Source organism: Bombina bombina, chromosome 3 (assembly GCF_027579735.1).
Source record: "Bombina bombina isolate aBomBom1 chromosome 3, aBomBom1.pri, whole genome shotgun sequence".
Lineage (NCBI taxonomy): Eukaryota > Metazoa > Chordata > Amphibia > Anura > Bombinatoridae > Bombina > Bombina bombina.
Window position 1 is genome coordinate 514380920 of NC_069501.1, and position 18578 is coordinate 514399497.

The window sequence follows — 18578 nt, forward strand, 5'->3', positions numbered from 1 at the left end:
TATTGTACCTAGTTAAAATAAATACAAAGTTGCCTTTAAAATAAATATAAATCATAAAATAGCTACAATGTAATTATTAGTTATATTGTAGCTATCTTATGGTTTATTTTATAGGTAAGTATTTATTTTTAAATAGGAATAATTTATTTAATTAAAGTAAATTTATTTTGTTATATTTTAATTATATTTAACTTGGGGGTGTTAGGGTTAGGGTTAGACTTAGGTTTAGGGGTTAAAAACTTTATTATAGTAGCGGCGACGTTGGGGGCGGGAGATTAGGGGTTAATAATTGTAGGTAGGTTGCGGCGATGTTAGGGAGGGCAGATTAGGGGTTAATAACATTTATTATAGTGTTTGCGAGGCGGGAGTGCGGCGGTTTAGGGGTTAATACATTTATTATAGTGGCTGCGATGTCCGGTCGGCAGATTAGGGGTTAATAAGTGTAGGTAGGTGGCGGTGACGTTCAGGGGGGGCAGATTAGGGGTTAATAAATTTAATATAGGTGTCGGCGATGTTGGGGGCAGAAGATTAGGGGTTCATAGGGATAATGTAGGTTGCGGCGGTGTCCGGAGAGGCAGATTAGGGGGTAATAGTATAATACAGGTGTCAGCGATAGCGGGGGCGGCAGATTAGGGGTTAATAAGTGTAAGATTAGGGGTGTTTAGACTCGGGGTTCATGTTAGGGTGTTAGGTGTAGACTTAGAAAGTATTTTCCCATAGGAAACGATGGGGCTGCGTTAGGAGCTGGACGCTGCTTTTTTGCAGGTGTTAGTTTTTTTTCCAGCCAGCTCAGCCCCATTGTATCCTATGGGGAAATCGTGCACGAGCACGTTTTTTCCAGCTTACCGCTGACTTAAGCATCGCTGGTATTGAGGGTTGAAGTGGAGCTAAATTTGGCTCCACGCTCACTTTTCTGAGGCTAATGCAGCCATTCAGAAAACTCGTAATACCAGCGTTGGCTTAAGGGAGCTTTGAAAAAAAAAGGCTTGTTAGCCCCGCAGGTCTTTACAGACAAAACTCGTAATCTAGGCGTGAGTTTCCAGCTAACATCAAGTTAACAGCTTTAATTTTAGAAAAAGCTTCATTTATTTTATTCATGTAAAAATATTTTTTACATGCTTATACAGTGCTCTTTTGTATGCATTCCATAGTTGCCAACATTTTTAAATAAAAATTCCGGTGGCACTTTGCTGCAGTGCCACGCCCATGTATTGTTTGCATAGCTCCGCCCACATCAACCCACCTAAAACAAGCACACAACATACTAGTATAATAATTTAGAGACATACTGATTGCTTAAAGTGATAGGGAAGTGACAAGTACATTTTCATGATTCAGATATAGTATGTCATATTAAAGTTCCCTTCTATTATCAAATAAAAAAAAATAATACTTGCAATACTTTTTGCTTTATAAAGTTTTCAATAAAGATGGACTTTTAACTTTCTACTTACACAAACTGCTTGGAGTGTTGCCTGCTACATTTTGGATATTTGTTACTTTGTGGTGTTTTTGACGGTGACACCATTGGAGGCAGCTTTTCACTCAGCAGCTGACAGCATCCCACTCTCCATTGTGCCGGAAGAGGATTGATCAGGGTAATATGTGTGTGCTCTGCAGGAAACCTATGTTTCTTTATTATTAAAATAACTTTGTTATTTTTGGTACCTTTGTTGAAAATAATATTTACATATCATCTGCAGCAACAATGCACTACTTGAAGTGTCTAGTAGTGCAGGGGTCAGCAACTTTGGGCCTCCAGATATTTTGGAACTACATTTCCCATGATGCTGATTACACTTTAGGCTGTCTGAGCATCATGGGAAATGTAGTTCCAAAACATCTGGGTGCCCAAGGTTGCTGATTAAAAAGGAATCTGTGATGGTACAAACAAAACACAGAAGGGTGCCTCCTAGTGTGATATAGTACAAGCAGTAGACATATATACAATGGCAATAGACTGGTACTCACAAGTGTGGCAGCACTCACTCGTGCTTAGTGACACCTACTGGGATCTCTCAGTGTCCCAGCTCACTGTTCTTGGGCTCTCACACACCTCCGTCAGGGGCGTAGTCTCCAACCACAAAAGAACTGGCTCTCAGTCAAGTGAAATGTATAACATCAGTTTTAATAAAAACAGTATAAAAACACAGTATACAAAAAGTTCCCACTATGTATTAAAATCATGCAACTAGTTCTCAGCTGACACGCTGTTTCATCAGGCATCTACAACCTGACTGAGAGCTCTCACCTATAAACTAAACATAACCAATGAAAACACAGTTGTATTGTAACACCCCTAAACGCAGCTGTTGCCAACTTTAATTAATTTATTTTAAAGAGATAACCATACAAAATTCCTTAAAACACTCTGTACAATCATCAGAGACAACATTCCCCAATGTGTGTAGCAGATTAGCCCTTAATATATAAGCCTTATTTGGATATTCAGGTATAATGATTACCTTGTGTACCGATAATATATACTTAATTTTTTGTTAATTTTTCACTAAATAGATGGATTCCTTCCGTAGCCAGAACCGGCCTGTTGTTTTATCAAGTTAAATTTCTTACTAACCTTAATGATGATGACCATAAGCTTTTTAAAAAAAAAAAACTAATGTTACCGAAGAAGTCTATCTTTTAGTATGCGGCACTTCCTGTGTGGTGTGTGTTTACATAGTTACGTCTCTCTATTCTTGATTGGGTGACACACCTCCTCTTCTCTGCCAATAGCATTCCTATATAGCAAAGTAACAAGGATATGGGCTGTGTACGCCCACACTGACCGTTCTAACCCTCCCCTATGTGGTTATTAATTAATTTACTTTCTACTAAATATAATTCTAATCTATGGTGAAACCACTAAAACCAAAACAAATAAATTGTGAAATAAACTCTATGAGAGGGTCTCCATTATTTGCAAACAGTTTATTTAGGAATCAATATATACAACAATAACCCCAATTTGTCTAATAATGCTAAAATAATCATAGGAATATACTTAGCCACATTTTCCAAGGTGTCCACCATCAGCCATCTTTCCAGGATAAGTGAGATAAGAAAAAAAGAGAGTGCTCCACCCTTCTATACCACAATTCAATATTGAGTGGCCTATCAAATGCCAGTCAAAGGCCACTGGGGGTGTCTTTAGATCAGAGATCTGGGGGGAAGGTGTTTTAATAACAGCTAGGTCAGCAAGCTATGTTATGACATTCCCTCACTTTTTCTTCTCCTATGTTGCTCCGTTTTCTAGTTATACCCACTAGTACAGAAGAACACAGTGGGAGCGAAAACCTTACAGAGAAAATTCTCCCACCACCCTTCAGAATATCATTCCCTCGGCAATATGAGCTCTTCTGTACTTTCCTAGGACTGTCAATTCCTAGTCTAACTTTATATAATTCATTAAAAAAATGCATTTAAAATTATACATAGAAACACAAAATCCTATGCTAAACCCCATTAGCAACATTTATACAATGGTCTTAAAATTGGGAAAAATTAAAAGTTCATGTGTGGTTGCGTGAGTGTGGGTACACTAGATGGGCATGCATGTAGTAAAATCTTTATTAATAAAGTGTGAATTGTGCCTGTAAAACAAACGTTATAATGGTTCACTGAAGTTCTTTGTTGTCATCTTTTGGCATCTGGTCCTTGCTTTTGCTTTACCAATCATCACTCTCTTTGAACCACTTTGTTTTTTCTAAGACCCTCAAAGGAATGAAAAAAGATTAAAACCAGGCATATATTTACTTCACACTAAAACACTTCATCTGCAGTAGAAACCACATTCACAGTTATTGACTTCAAGTTGGGAAGTGCCTCTCATTGCATCATCCCACTCGCACCCTTACTTAAACTTATTTTGCTTGTCCTATATTATTATTTACCCCTTTATGATATATATATATATTATTTTGGCCTAATGCCCAATTTTACATCTCCATTGTGATACATGTTATACTTATTTAATTTGTCCAACGCCACCATCATAGATTCACACTCAGGTTAAATTAAATTTTCATGATTCAGATACAGCATGTAATTTTAAACAACTTTCCAATTTACTTCCATTAAAACAAATGTGCACATTCTTTTATATTTACAATTTTTGAGTCACCAGATCCTACTGAGCATGTGCAAGAATTCACAGACTATACGTATATGCATTTGTGATTGCCTGATTGCTATCACATGGTACAAGGGGAGTGGAAATATACATAACTTTGAAATTTGTTATAAAAAAATCTACTACTCATTTGAAGTTCAGACTAAGTGCTATTGCATTGTCTTGTTATCTTGCATTTGTTGATTATGCAAATCTAATGTGTTGACTGGTCCTTTAATTTAAAATATCTTTACTTTATACTAAATATAATATACTAAATCTATATGGTGAAACCACTAAAACCAACACTAATAAATTGTGAAATAAACTCTATGAGAGAGTCTCCATTATTTCCAAACAGTTTATTTAGGAAACAATATATGTTAATAATAAGAGAAATATTTACAGGTATATATACAAATCTATTTTACAGCAACAGTCCAGTTTAAGACAGGGCAACTCTACTACAATAACCCCAATTTGTCCAATACTGCTAAAATAATCATAGGAATATACTTAGCCACATTTTCCAAGGTGTCCACCATCAGCCATCTTTCCAGCATAAGTAAGATAAGAAAAGGAGAGAGGTTTTAGTGTTACAGTATTTTATACCCCAATTCAATAGGGAGTGGTTTATCAAATGCCACTCAAAGGCTATTGGGAGTGTCCTACTTAGACAGACACTAGACAAAAGAAAACCAGCTATGTGAATTGCCAGGTATAAAATCTGTGAGCTATATTTTAATATTCCTGTGATAAAATGTCACCACACACTAGCGTGATCATCACACATACTGACGCTCTCCGTGGACACAGCCGAACCCAATCACTACCCACGGCTGTCAGACCCAAAACAAAACTCCCGCTCCACAAACAAAACACATCCACTCCATTGCATCCATGCTAATGACAATCGCATCACAACTCACAATCCACATGCACTAACCCCTGAGCTCCGACATCATTAAAAAATTACACGCCCACACGAATCCATCTATCCGTCCCGTGTAACAATGTGGCGATCCTCCTCTGCAATAACTGCACGGACTAATAAATACACAATGAATACTAAGTGAAGTGGTACCTATAGAAATACAGGGGAACATCTAAGGTGCATTCTAATTCATGATCAGCCTAATACAACCCCAATGACTCCTATATATAACAGGATATGTGATTATGACTATTGAAATTGACCTATAATAAAATATGTGTAAGCATATATTCAGTGAAATAAATGTGCGTGTATCTAATACAAATCCTGTATAATAGCTAAAGTAAATACTAAGTGTAATATTGAAGTTTGTAATATAGCCTATATGTGCCCTCTATCATAATGTTCTTCTATTAGAATATATGTGATGGCAGTTATAGAAAATAAGGGGATATGTTAAAGGGCCACTAAACCCAAAATCTTTCTTTCATGATTCAGATAGAGAATAGAAATTTAAACAGCATTACAATTTACTTCTATTATTTATTTTGCTTCATTTTTTAGATATCCTTAGTTGAAGAAAAAGCAATGCACATGGTGAGCCAATCACACGAGGCTTCTATGTGCAGCAACCAATCAGCAGCTACTGAGCATATCTAGATATGCTTTTCAGCAAAGAATATCAAGAGAATAAAACAAATTAGATAATATAAGTAAATTAGAAAGATGTTTAAAACGGCATTCTCTTTCTAAATCATGAAAGAAAAAATGTGGGTGTCATGTCCCTTTAAGTTGATGAACTACCTATATGTGACATAAGTGTGTACTATGTGCGATATGATTTAATTATTTATATCGATGTGATCCTAAGGTGTAGAAAGTGTGAATGTGTACTTGATAAAAACAACTGAATATTATTGTACCTATTGATAAGGTCATACTAAGTGATATTGTAAATGCATACAATGTGTCATAAAAGATGTCATGTAACATGTACCATGTATGTTACATCAATGTGTTAACATTATATATATGTAAATAACTAATAATATAAATACTAACCCTATATGTGCTATCCCCTGGAATGTTGAATTAAAGAACTCCCTACTTTATATTCTATGTGACATAAGTGTGTACTATGTGTGATGTAATTTAATTAATTATATTAGTGTGTGCCTGATAAGTAAAAAGTGTACATGATAAGAACATCTGAATATTAATGTACCTATTGATAAGGTCATACTACGTGATGTAGTGAGTGAATTCAATGTATCATGAATGATGTCATGTAACCTATATGTTACATCTATGTGAAAACATTTGATATAAATAAAAAATAATTAATAATATAAATACTAAACCTATATGTGCTCCCCCTAGTGATAATGTGTGTGATCCTAAGATAAATACAATAGGTGTTAGGTAATATTATATTTAACCAATCCTGTATGTGTGATTATTACATTTACCCCTGAGGGCGCCAGTCATAGCATTTATTCCAATATTTGTGTGACATCTATAAATGTAACTTTCAGCCACATAGGAATCCACACATACTCATATGCACCCACATATATGCATACATACAGATACATATAAGTATACATATATAAACATATATACATGTGCACATACATGCAAACACATATACACTCATACATGCTCAATTACCTACAATCACTCCATCTCCTGTAACCCTCTATATTTGATTGATATAAATTGCATTAATCAATATAACAGACCCAAAATATATAAAGAGATCATAGCTTATTAGATTGGCCCAATTGTAGGTGTATGTATGTGGTATCTAAGGCTAACTGCTACACACATACAGAGATTACAGGGTGGAAAAAATATAAAAAATAAATAATTGCTAAAAAGCTGCTAAATCATTGTTTTTGTTTAGCCCCTCTGGAAATAGGCTACCAAACTTATAAATCCAATACGTTTCTCTTTGTCTCAAACAATTGAGACGATTGGTTCCCTGTTTGTGGGGTACCCTTTCCAGAGGGGTTATAAGAAATGTACAGTCTTTTCCCTGATGACATTTACCTTAGTTGATGGTCTGTATGAAGACTATATACATACGGACTTTAGCCTTACATCCTCTTTTATGCCCCCTAGGGAAGAGGGGTCTCTTATAGATCTCTACCAAAATCTGGTATTGGAAGACTTAGCACAGTTGCCCAAACACATTTTTGGTAAACCAAATCTCTAACCTAACGAGCAAAAAGCTCTTAATCAATTGTCTAAGAATCAGACTATTATCATTCGTCAGGCGGATAAGGGGAGGGTATTGTTATCCAGAATAATCAGGATTATATAATGGAAGCCAATAGAATTTTACATCTTAGAAGTGATCCTACAGATAGATTTGTTAAAAAATTGGGGACCCTGCTTGATTATGGTCCCCATAGAGAGAGGGGGCATAGTGGGAGAGAGAAAGAGGGGGAGAGTAGGAGTGAGAGATGTTGTTGCTTCTTAGCGCACTTTTTTATATATTATATGTATCTTATCTTTGGAGAGTTGTAGAGGCTTTCCTTTTAAAGTTGCTTACACAACTGATCACTCTATGGACTGATAAGTTATAGCATCACATATGCATTAATTATAGACATTATTTATATTATTGTATTGTTTTGTTTATTGTCACTTGACTATTTTGGTCTGTTTTGCGCCCCCTTGAGTGGTGACGAGGGATTGTCATCAAGGTTGCTGATTAGTATTGCATTGGTGCTCTGGAACTGACTTTAATTATGTTTATAACTTTGCAGAGGTTAAACACATTCTTATATGCAAGCAACAGTGCAATAATAAAATTGCTCCTAACATATTAGAGCATTTTCTTTTTGCCCTTTAATGCAGGTTAAATCATCAAGCTCTTCATCACTTCCCTTACTCTCAAGCATATAACTGGCATGAGAAGAATAACTTTACAGCAAGTGCCAAAATAATCAACCAAGGGTTAAATTATTAACCATTCAGCATCTGTATAGTAGGACACCAATAAGTACCTTAGTTTATATACTGTAGATGTTACACAGCCTGCATTTAGTCAGTGGTATTACTTCAATAACTACTAACTACTGTTTTCTGTTTTGGGGCTGCTGAAATGGAGAGCAATATATGTAAGTTATGTTAAGGATTTGTTTTTTGTGCTTTACTTTTGAGAACACACTTGAAAGTAGATGGCATTTTATGTGGAAAATATTAATTTTTGATCTTTGCTGCTGCAGTGATTGCTGGCAATAGGTTAATAGACCCAGAAATGCCCAAGTAAGGGCTCTTTTCCATTGAGTTGTTAAAAATGGAGCCGTAAGCTACTTATTTTTATATGTAATATTTAGTGCTGCCCCAGGCATAGGTCTAGTTGTAATTATCTGCTTTATTATATATTTTTATACGTAAGCACAACTAACTCCAACCTGCCTAGGGCAGCACTAAATATTGCATATAAAAATAAAAAGAGAAAAACTAGCATTGATTGCAAACTTTAAGATCTCGATGTAAAAGAGGCATCCAAAAAATTTTTTTTTAAGCTTTCAAAGCCAAGGCACGATGGGGAAGTGGACCCTCCTTACCAATAGGCTCCCAGTCAGGCACCCCAGGAAAGTGACCCATGTGGGCCAAACACGCCTAAGCACATTGGGAAAGTGTCCCTTGTTTGCCAATAGGTGCCCAGGCACCACAGGGCAGTGGTCCCTCCTCTCTAATAGGCTCAGATCACCAGTAGGTGCTGAGGCACCCCAGGAAAGTGGCCTCTACTCACCAGTAGGTGCCCAGGCACCACAGGGCAGTGGTCCCTCCTCTCTAATAGGCTCCGAGGCACCCTAGGAAAGAAGCCCCCTGCTAGCTAATATGTGACCAGACCCCCTGGAAAAGTAGCCCTTGATCACCAGTAGGTGCTCAGGCGCCCCAGGAAAGTGGTCTCTACTAACTAGTCGGTGCCCAGGCAACCCAGAAAAGTGGCTCCTGCTCGCTAATAGCCTCTGAGGAGCCCTGGTAAAGCAGCCCTTGTTCGTCAATAGGTGCCCAGACACCATGGAAAAATAGTCCCTGATCATCAGTAGGTGCTCAGGCACCAAGAAAAGTGACCCCTGCTTGCTAATAGGCTCTGAGGCACCCTGGGAAAGTGCCCCCTGCTAGCTAATAGATGCCCAGACACCCTGGAAAATTAGCTCCTGATCACCAGTATGTGCTAAGGCACTCCTGGAAAGCAGCCACTGCTGCCAGTAGGTTCCAAGGCACCACAGGAAAGTGGCCCCTGCTCGCTAATCTGCTCCAAGGCACCCTAGGAAAGTGGCCCCTGCTAGCCAGTAGGTACCCAGGCACCCCAGAAAAGTGACCCCTGGTCATCAGTAGGCACACAGGCACCCTGGAAAAGTGGTCCCTGCTAGCACCCTGGAAAAGTGGCCCCTGTGAGCCAATAGGTACCCAGGCACCCTGGAAAAGTGGTACCTGCTAGCTAATAGGTGCCCAGACACCCTGGAAAATTAGCCTCTGATCACCAGTAGGTTCACAGGCACCCCTTGATAGTGACCCCTACTCACCAGTAGGTTCCCAGGTACCGTAGGAAAGTGGCCTCCGCTCGCTAATCGGCTCCAAGGAACCCTGGGAAAGTGGCTTCTTCTAGCCAATAAGTACCCAGGCACCCCAGGAAAGTGATCCCAGGTCACCAATAGACACACAGGCACCCTGGGAAAGTGACCACTGCTCACCAATAGATGCCCAGGCACCACAGGAAAGTGTCTGAACAAAAAAGTGTCCACTACTCATCAATAAGGTTCGAGGCACACTGGTAAAGTGGCCCTTGCTAGCCAATAGGGGCCCAGGCACCCTGGAAAAGTAACCCCTGCGAGTCAATAGGTACCCAGGCACCACAGGAAAGTAAAAAATGTGTCCCACTATAAAGAAGTTCACAGTAATAAAATACTGCAACATGTTTCCTAGTAATATATGGTACTACTTCTTCAGGCAGAATATTACATATACCCAGATACACAAATAAATACCAACAAACCAATTAAGCACCTCTTTTTTTTTCATTGGTCACCTAAAAGCCTCCTATTATTTGATAGGTTAAATTCATACCAAAGTGACACCTACCTTAATCAGAATATATTTGTCATATTTATGGCTGTTTATATGCAAATACAACCCCCATCTGTAGCATATTTTAATTACTATGCACAGCCATGATAAGTATTGGATTCGCCCATAGTAGTTTTGTCTTTCATTATTCAGATAGAGCATGCAATTTTAAACAACTTTCCAATTTACTTCCATTAACAAAATGTGCACATTATTTTTATATTTAAACTTTTTGAGTCACCAGCTCCTACTGAGCATGTGCAAGAATAAGTGTGTATGCATTTGTGAATGGCTGATGGCTGTCACATGGTACGTGTATGCATTTGTGATTGGCTGATGGCTGTCACATGGTACAGGGGGAGTGGAAATAGACATAACTTTTAAAATTGTCAGAAAAAAAAATTACTACTCATTTGACGTTCAGACTAAGTGCTATTGCATTGTCTTGTTAATTGCATTTGTTGATTATGCAAATCTACCTTATTCTGAACTTCAAATGAGTAGTAGATTTTTTTTTCTGACAATTTTAAAAGTTATGTCTATTTCCACTCCCCCTGTACCATGTGACAGCCATCAGCCAATCAGAAATACATACACATACCATGTGACAGCCATCAACCATTCACAAATGCATACACACTTATTCTACACACTGTTTCTAACATAACGGAATAAGTTTTATTTATTTATTGATAATTAAATATTTATACATATAGCTGATGTTTTTTCTGCACAAATATGTATTTATACCTATATATCTATAGATGTACAGCATTGAATGAATACAGACATAATCTAACCATCAAGGCGAGAAAAGCACTAAAGACGCTACAAAAGGATTCCTCAATTGTTTTGAGGGAGGTGGATAAAGGTGGTGCCATTGTCTTACAGGACTATGCTGATTACAAAATGGAAGTGACTGGGGAAGGAGTCCTAGAAGAATTGTGGAGAAATGTATCCATGTGCCAAGTGCTAGGGTGTGACCGTGAAAAAAAATCAATCGAGGGAGACAACTCCTGTTTAGTGAACGGGGGGGGGGGGACAAAAAAAAGCCCCCCAAGGGAAAAAGTGAGCAATACCTGAGTAAATAAAAAAAATAAAAAAGGAGTTAGGAAAGTGGGATGTGATTTAGTGCAGACCGTGGAGAGGTGCAAGGAAAAAAAAAAGTGGGGGGGGGGAAGGGAAGTGAGGTGAGGTTATTACTTAGGACAACTTAACCAGCCAAGGAGATTACACAGCAACAACAAAAAGGGGGAAAAAACCCTAGGGAGAAGTAAGGAGCTAAGATACTGGGGTTGCCTAAAATAGGCTACAAGAGGATTTTAACTTTCCCCTCCCTCTCTGCTCCTCTTCTTTTCCTCCCTTATCCCTTTATTGTATTTGACATAGAAGTATATTTTTACAGGTTATATATATCTAGATATAGTTCAGACAATCCTATTCTAGACGAAGCTAATATTGCTAGCTCTTTTAACCTAGACAATTCAATACAATGAGGCTAAATACCACCTTCAGAGTTTTACCGTTGCTAGTTGAAATGGTATTAGTTTTGAGATATGTGTAAATTAACATGATTTCCCTTACTCCTTTTCGCTCCCGTTTCTGTTTTTTTTTCTTCCCTTCCCTTTCTTCCCCCCTTCCTCCAACAGCACAAGAGAGAAGTCTTTGATAAATAATTTGAGCAATGATTTAGAGAAGCTATAGAATTACCTAACACTGCGATTCTCAGTTTGCAGTGGATATGATCTGCTTCACTTTGCCAAAGTTGTTTCCCAAAAACAATTGAAGCAACAATTCTTCAATTTTTGACCAATGATTAACTACAGTAATCCGACAGCCCATTCTTACTATAAATTGAGCAGGTGCTCAATAAAGCCATCTTTAACCCCTTAACGACCAAGGACGTACGCCACACGTCCTCAAAAAAAATGCAGTTAATGACCGAGGACGTGTGGCGTACGTCCTTGGTCTGGAAAGCAGCTGGAAGCGATCCTGCTCGCTTCCAGCTGCTTTCCGGTTATTGCAGTGATGCCTCGATATGGAGGCATCCTGCAATAACCCCCCTTGGCCATCCGATGCAGAGAGAGCCACTCTGTGGCCCTCTCTGCAACGGACATCGATGGCCGGTATCGTTGGTGGGTGGGAGCTTACGTGGGAGGCGGGTGGGCGGCCATCGATGCTGTGTATGGAGTGGAGGGGGGCGGGATCGGGGGTGGGACCCACGGGGGCGCACGGGAGCGTGCGTGTGCACGGGGGTTGGTGGGCGGGCGCGTGCACGGGGCGGGAGCGGGTGGGAACCGCTACACTACAGAAAATCAAAGTTAAAAGTAAATAAAACATAAGACATTTTAAATATTTAAAATATAATCTAAGGTATCAGGAAGGGGTTGTGGGTTGGTCTTGGTGGGGGGGGGAAGCTACACTACAGAAAAGGGCTATTTTTTTTTAAAAAAAGGCACATTTTTTGCAAAACTGGGTACTGGCAGACAGCTGCCAGTACCCAAGATGGCGCCCATTAAGGCAGAGGGCAAGGGTTAGAGAGCTGTTAGGTGGGGGATCAGTGAGGTTGGGGTCTAAGGGGGGATCATACACATCAGCATATGTAAATATGCTTTTTTTTTTAAAAAAAAAAGGGCCAAATACCTTTTATTTTAGTACTGGCAGAGTTTCTGCCAGTACTTAAGATGGCGGGGACAATTGTGGGGTGGGGGAGGGTAGAGAGCTGTTTGGGAGGGATCAGGGGGTCTGATGTTTCAGGTGGGAGGCTGAGCTCTACACTAAAGATAAAATTAACCCTGCAAGCTCCCTACAAGCTACATAATTAACCCCTTCACTGCTAGCCATAATACACGTGTGATGCGCAGCGGCATTTAGAGGCCTTCTAATTACCAAAAAGCAATGCCAAAGCCATATATGTCTGCTATTTCTGAACAAAGGGGATCCCAGAGAAGCATTTACAACCATTTGTGCCATAATTGCACAAGCTGTTTGTAAATAATTTCAGTGAGAAACCTAAAATTGAGAAAAATTTAACTTTTTTTTTAATTTGATCGCATTTGGCGGTGAAATGGTGGCATAAAATATACCAAAATTGGCCTAGATCAATACTTGGGGTTGTCTACTACACTACACTAAAGCTAAAACTATCCCAAAAAGCTCCCTACATGCTCCCTAATTAACCCCTTCACTGCTGGGCATAATACACGTGTGGTGCGCAGTGGCATTTAGCGGCCTTCTAATTACCAAAAAGCAACGCCAAAGTCATATATGTCTACTATTTCTGAACAAAGGGGATCCCAGAGAAGAATTTACAACCATTTATGCCATAATTGCACAAGCTGTTTGTAAATAATTTAAGTTAGAAACCAAAAGTTTGTGAAAAAATTTGTGAAAAGTGAACGATTTTTTGTATTTGATCGCATTTGGCGGTGAAATGGTGGCATGAAATATACCAAAATGGGCCTAGATCAATACTTTGGGTTGTCTACTAAAAATAAATATATACATGTCAAGGGATATTCAGGGATTCCTGAAAGATATCAGTGTTCTAATGTAACTAGCGCTAATTTTGAAAAGAAATGGTTTGGAAATAGCAAAGTGCTACTTGTATTTATGGCCCTATAGTTTACAAAAAAAGCAAAGAACATGTAAACATTGGGTATTTCTAAACTCAGGACAAAATTTAGAAACTATTTAGCATGGGTGTTTTTTTGTGGTTGTAGATGTGTAACAGATTTTGGGGGTCAAAGTTAGAAAAAGTGTGTTTTTTTTTCCATTTTTTCCTCATATTTTATAAAAAATTTTATAGTAAATTATAAGATATGATGAAAATAATGGTATCTTTAGAAAGTCCATTTAATGGCGAGAAAAACTGTATATAATATGTGTGGGTACAGTAAATGAATAAGAGGAAAATTACAGCTAAACACAAACACCTCAAAAATCTAAAAATAGCCTTGGTCCCAAACGGACAGAAAATGGAAAAGTGCTGTGGTCATTAAGGGGTTAACATCATCACCTTTATCACAGTAATATGTCACGCTTTTTCCTAAATCTGAATAAATCGTATGCCTGATTTATCTTTATATCTACTTAAGAAGGAAAAAAAGGCAATTTCAATAAAAGCTTCTGCAGGGCAAACAAATAATAAAAAATCAGCAATAAACATTTAAGATATAATTGCAAATAATTGAAAGCCAGTTCACTTGACATGAGTAAGTTATATTAACAAAAGTACTTGAGGAAGACTGTACAGGGAGCCTGAGAGTCTATTCTTTGCCTTTTGTGTGTGGGAAGGCGAATCAGATTATAGAAATTAACCGATCAGGCTGCCTGTATTGTGTATTATGGGTAATTGAAGCTCACAGTACCTTACAGGCGGTCCAAGGCCTGATGTGGGGGAGAGCTGCTTTCCAGCCTAAGCCTCTGACCCTGAGGCCCTAAGGATACATAGCACAATAACTCCAGCATGCCACACACTGCACCCCAAAAGACCAGGAAGTCATATCCCTTCAATCAGCAGGTATAAGAGTACAACGCTCCCTTCCTCTTACACAGCAGCCGTGGAGAAGAGAAAAGCAAAAATACAACTGCCTTGGTTAACAGCAGGCAATAAACCACCAAGCGGCCTCCAGGGCCGGGATATTCTTAAAGGTGCAGAGTCACTGCTGCAAGGTGAAAACCAAATAACTTGCCTCTAGAATTAGATGCCCTCTGATCCCTACTTGACAGGCAGAGGCAACTTAAATGCAATCTTGTTTCCAGGTGCAGATAGATTTATTTTTGGCTGAGTTCCTCCAATGCAATGTGTGGTTTCATGTGCCCCTGTGGGGCCTTCAGTTTACACACAGCGCAATTAAGACAGATGCTGAACCCATAATTGTGCTATAGTAACAGTGCGGTATAGTTATATGTTAAGGTCCCAGAGCGCTGTGATGGAGCCCAGCGCCTGAAGGGTAGTCAACACCTTTTCCCACTTTAGAAAGTTTTCTCCAGGTATCTCCGATGAGAACAGAGAGTGAATCCAGCGCTGACTATCTGCAGGGTTCTTCCCAGCGACACAGCAGTGGGGGCCGTAATCCTCTCTAACGCTTTGCCGGGTCCTGTGAAGAACTCACCTACTCTCACCACACCTGTAAGAGATGAGGAAGTACAGTTGCGGAGAGTTGGTACATGTCGCCGAAACAGCACAGGGGGTGAGCGGAGCCTCCTCTTGGCATACAACTGAACTCCCGCGGGGCTTCCCTCCTCTCGCCCAGCACCCGTGGGAGAGGAGGGAGTACAGTTGCGGAGAGTTTGTGAAGGTCCCCGGAGTGGCACAAAGGGTGAACAGAGACTCCTCAGGGCGTACGGTTAGTCTCCCGCAGGACTCCCCTCCTCTCACGCAGCACCAGTGGGAGAGGAGGAATGCAGTTCCTGAGAGTTGTTCAAGTCCCCAGAGCAACACGGGGGGTAAGCGGAGGGCTCCTGTGGCCGTACGGCTGTCCTCCCGCAAAACTCCCCATCTCTCACGCAGCACCAGTGGGAGAGGGGGGGGGGGAGATTACCTGAGGTCCTCGAGCAGGTGAGTTATCTTAACAGAAATGCAAGACCTTCAAGCTGACAGTGTGTCAGCGCAGTGGGTTGGAGTTCCACTACAAGGGTTCCGGTAGTGTTTGTCCAGGCTGTCCAGGTAGCTGCCACAGGTATAAGGGCATGGGGGGAAACCTCCGCCAGTAACTATGGGACTGGAGTGCAAGCGCTCACAACCTGTGCTTAGCTCCTCCTCCGGAACCAGGTCATGTAATTTTAAACAACTTTCCAATTTATTTTTATCACAAATTTTGCTTTGTTCTCTTGGTATTCTTAGTTGAAAGCTAAACCTAGGAGGTTCATATTCTATTTTCTTAGACCTTGAAGGCCGCCTCTAATCTAAATGCATTTTGATAGTTTTTTCACCACTAGAGGGCATTAGTTCACCTGATGCATATAAATATCATTGAGCTCATGCACGTGAATTTACCTTGGAGACAGCTCTGATTGGCTAAACTGCAAGCCTGTCAAAAGAACTGAAATAAGGGGGCAGTCTGCTGAGGCTTAGATACAAAGGCCTAGATTTGGAGTTTGGCGGTAGCTGTGAAAACCAGCGTTAGAGGCTCCTAACGCTGGTTTTAGGCTACCGCCGGTATTTGGAGTCATTCAAAAAAGGGTCTAACGCTCACTTTCCAGCCGCGACTTTTCCATACCGCAGATCCCCTTACGTCAATTGCGTATCCTATCTTTTCAATGGGATCTTTCTAACTCCGGTATTTAGAGTCGTGTCTGAAGTGAGCGTTAGAATTCTAACGACAAAACTCCAGCCGCAGAAAAAAGTCATTAGTTAAGAGCTTTCTGGGCTAACGCCGGTTCATAGAGCTCTTAACTACTGTTCTCTAAAGTACACTAACACCCATAAACTACCTATGTACCCCTAAACCGAGGCCCCCCCCACATCGCCGACACTCAAATAAATTTTTTTAACCCCTAATATGCCGACCGCCACCTACGTTATACTTATGTACCCCTAATCTGCTGCCCCTAACACCGCCGACCCCTATATTATATTTATTAACCCCTAACCTGCCCCCCACAACGTCGCAGCCAGCTACCTACAATAATTAACCCCTAATCTGCCGACCGCAAAGAGCCGCCACCTACATTATAGCTATGTACCCCTATTCTGCTTCCCCTAACACCGCCGACCCCTATATTATATTTATTAACCCCTAATCTGCCCCCCACAACGTCGCCGCCACCTGCCTACACTTATTAACCCCTAATCTGCCGAGCGGACCGCACCGCTACTATAATAAAGTTATTAACCCCTAATCCGCCTCACTAACCCTATAATAAATAGTATTAACCCCTAATCTGCCCTCCCTAACATCGCCGACACCTAACTTTAATTATTAACCCCTAATCTGCCGACTGGAGCTCACCGCTGTTCTAATAAATTTATTAACCCCTAAAGCTAAGTCTAACCCTAACACTAACACCCCCCTAAATTAAATATAATTTTAATCTAACGAAATTAATTAACTCTTATTAAATAAATTATTCCTATTTAAAGCTAAATACTTACCTGTAAAATAAATCCTAATATAGCTACAATATAAATTATAATTATATTATAGCTATTTTAGGATTAATATTTATTTTACAGGTAACTTTGTATTTATTTTAACCAGGTACAATAGCTATTAAATAGTTAAGAACTATTTAATAGCTAAAATAGTTAAAATAATTACAAATTTACCTGTAAAATAAATCCTAACCTAAGTTACAATTAAACCTAACACTACACTAGCAATAAATAAATTAAATGAAATACCTATAATTATCTACAATTAAACCTAACACTACACTATCAATAAATAAATTAAATACAATTCCTACAAATAAATACAATGAAATAAACTAACTAAAGTACAAAAAATAAAAAAGAACTAAGTTACAAAAAATAAAAAAATATTTACAAACATTAGAAATATATTACAACAATTTTATACTAATTACACCTACTCTAAGCCCCCTAATAAAATAACAAAGCCCCCCAAAATAAAAAAATGCCCTACCCTATTCTAAATTACTAAAGTTCAAAGCTCTTTTACCTTACCAGCCCTGAACAGGGCCCTTTGCGGGGCATGCCCCAAGAAGTTCAGCTCTTTTGCCTGTAAAAAAAAACATACAATACCCCCCCCAACATTACAACCCACCACCCACATACCCCTAATCTAACCCAAACCCCCCTTAAATAAACCTAACACTAAGCCCCTGAAGATCTCCCTACCTTGAGTCGTCTTCACCCAGCCGAGCCAAATTCTTCATCCAAGCAGAGCAAGAAGAGGTCCTCCATCCGGTAGAAGTCTTCATCCAAGCGGGGCAGAAGAGGTTTTCCATCCGATTGAAGTCTTCATCCAAGAGGCATCTTCTATCGTCATCCATCCGGAGCGGAGCGGCAGCATCCTGAAGACCTCCGACGCGGAACATCCATCCTGGCCGACGACTGAACGATGAATGACGGTTCCTTTAAATGACGTCATCCAAGATGGCGTCCCTCGAATTCCGATTGGCTGATTGGATTCTATCAGCCAATCAGAATTAAGGTAGGAATATTCTGATTGGCTGATGGAATCAGCCAATCAGAATCAAGTTCAATCCGATTGGCTGATCCAATCAGCCAATCAGATTGAGCTCGCATTCTATTGGCTGTTCCGATCAGCCAATGGAATGCGAGCTCAATCTGGCTGATTCAATCAGCCAATCAGATTTTTCCTACCTTAATTCCGATTGGCTGATAGAATCCTATCAGCAAATCGGAATTCGAGGGACGCCATCTTGGATGACGTCATTTAAAGGAACCGTCATTCGTCGTTCAGTCGTCGGCCAGGATGGATGTTCCGCGTCGGAGGTCTTCAGGATGCT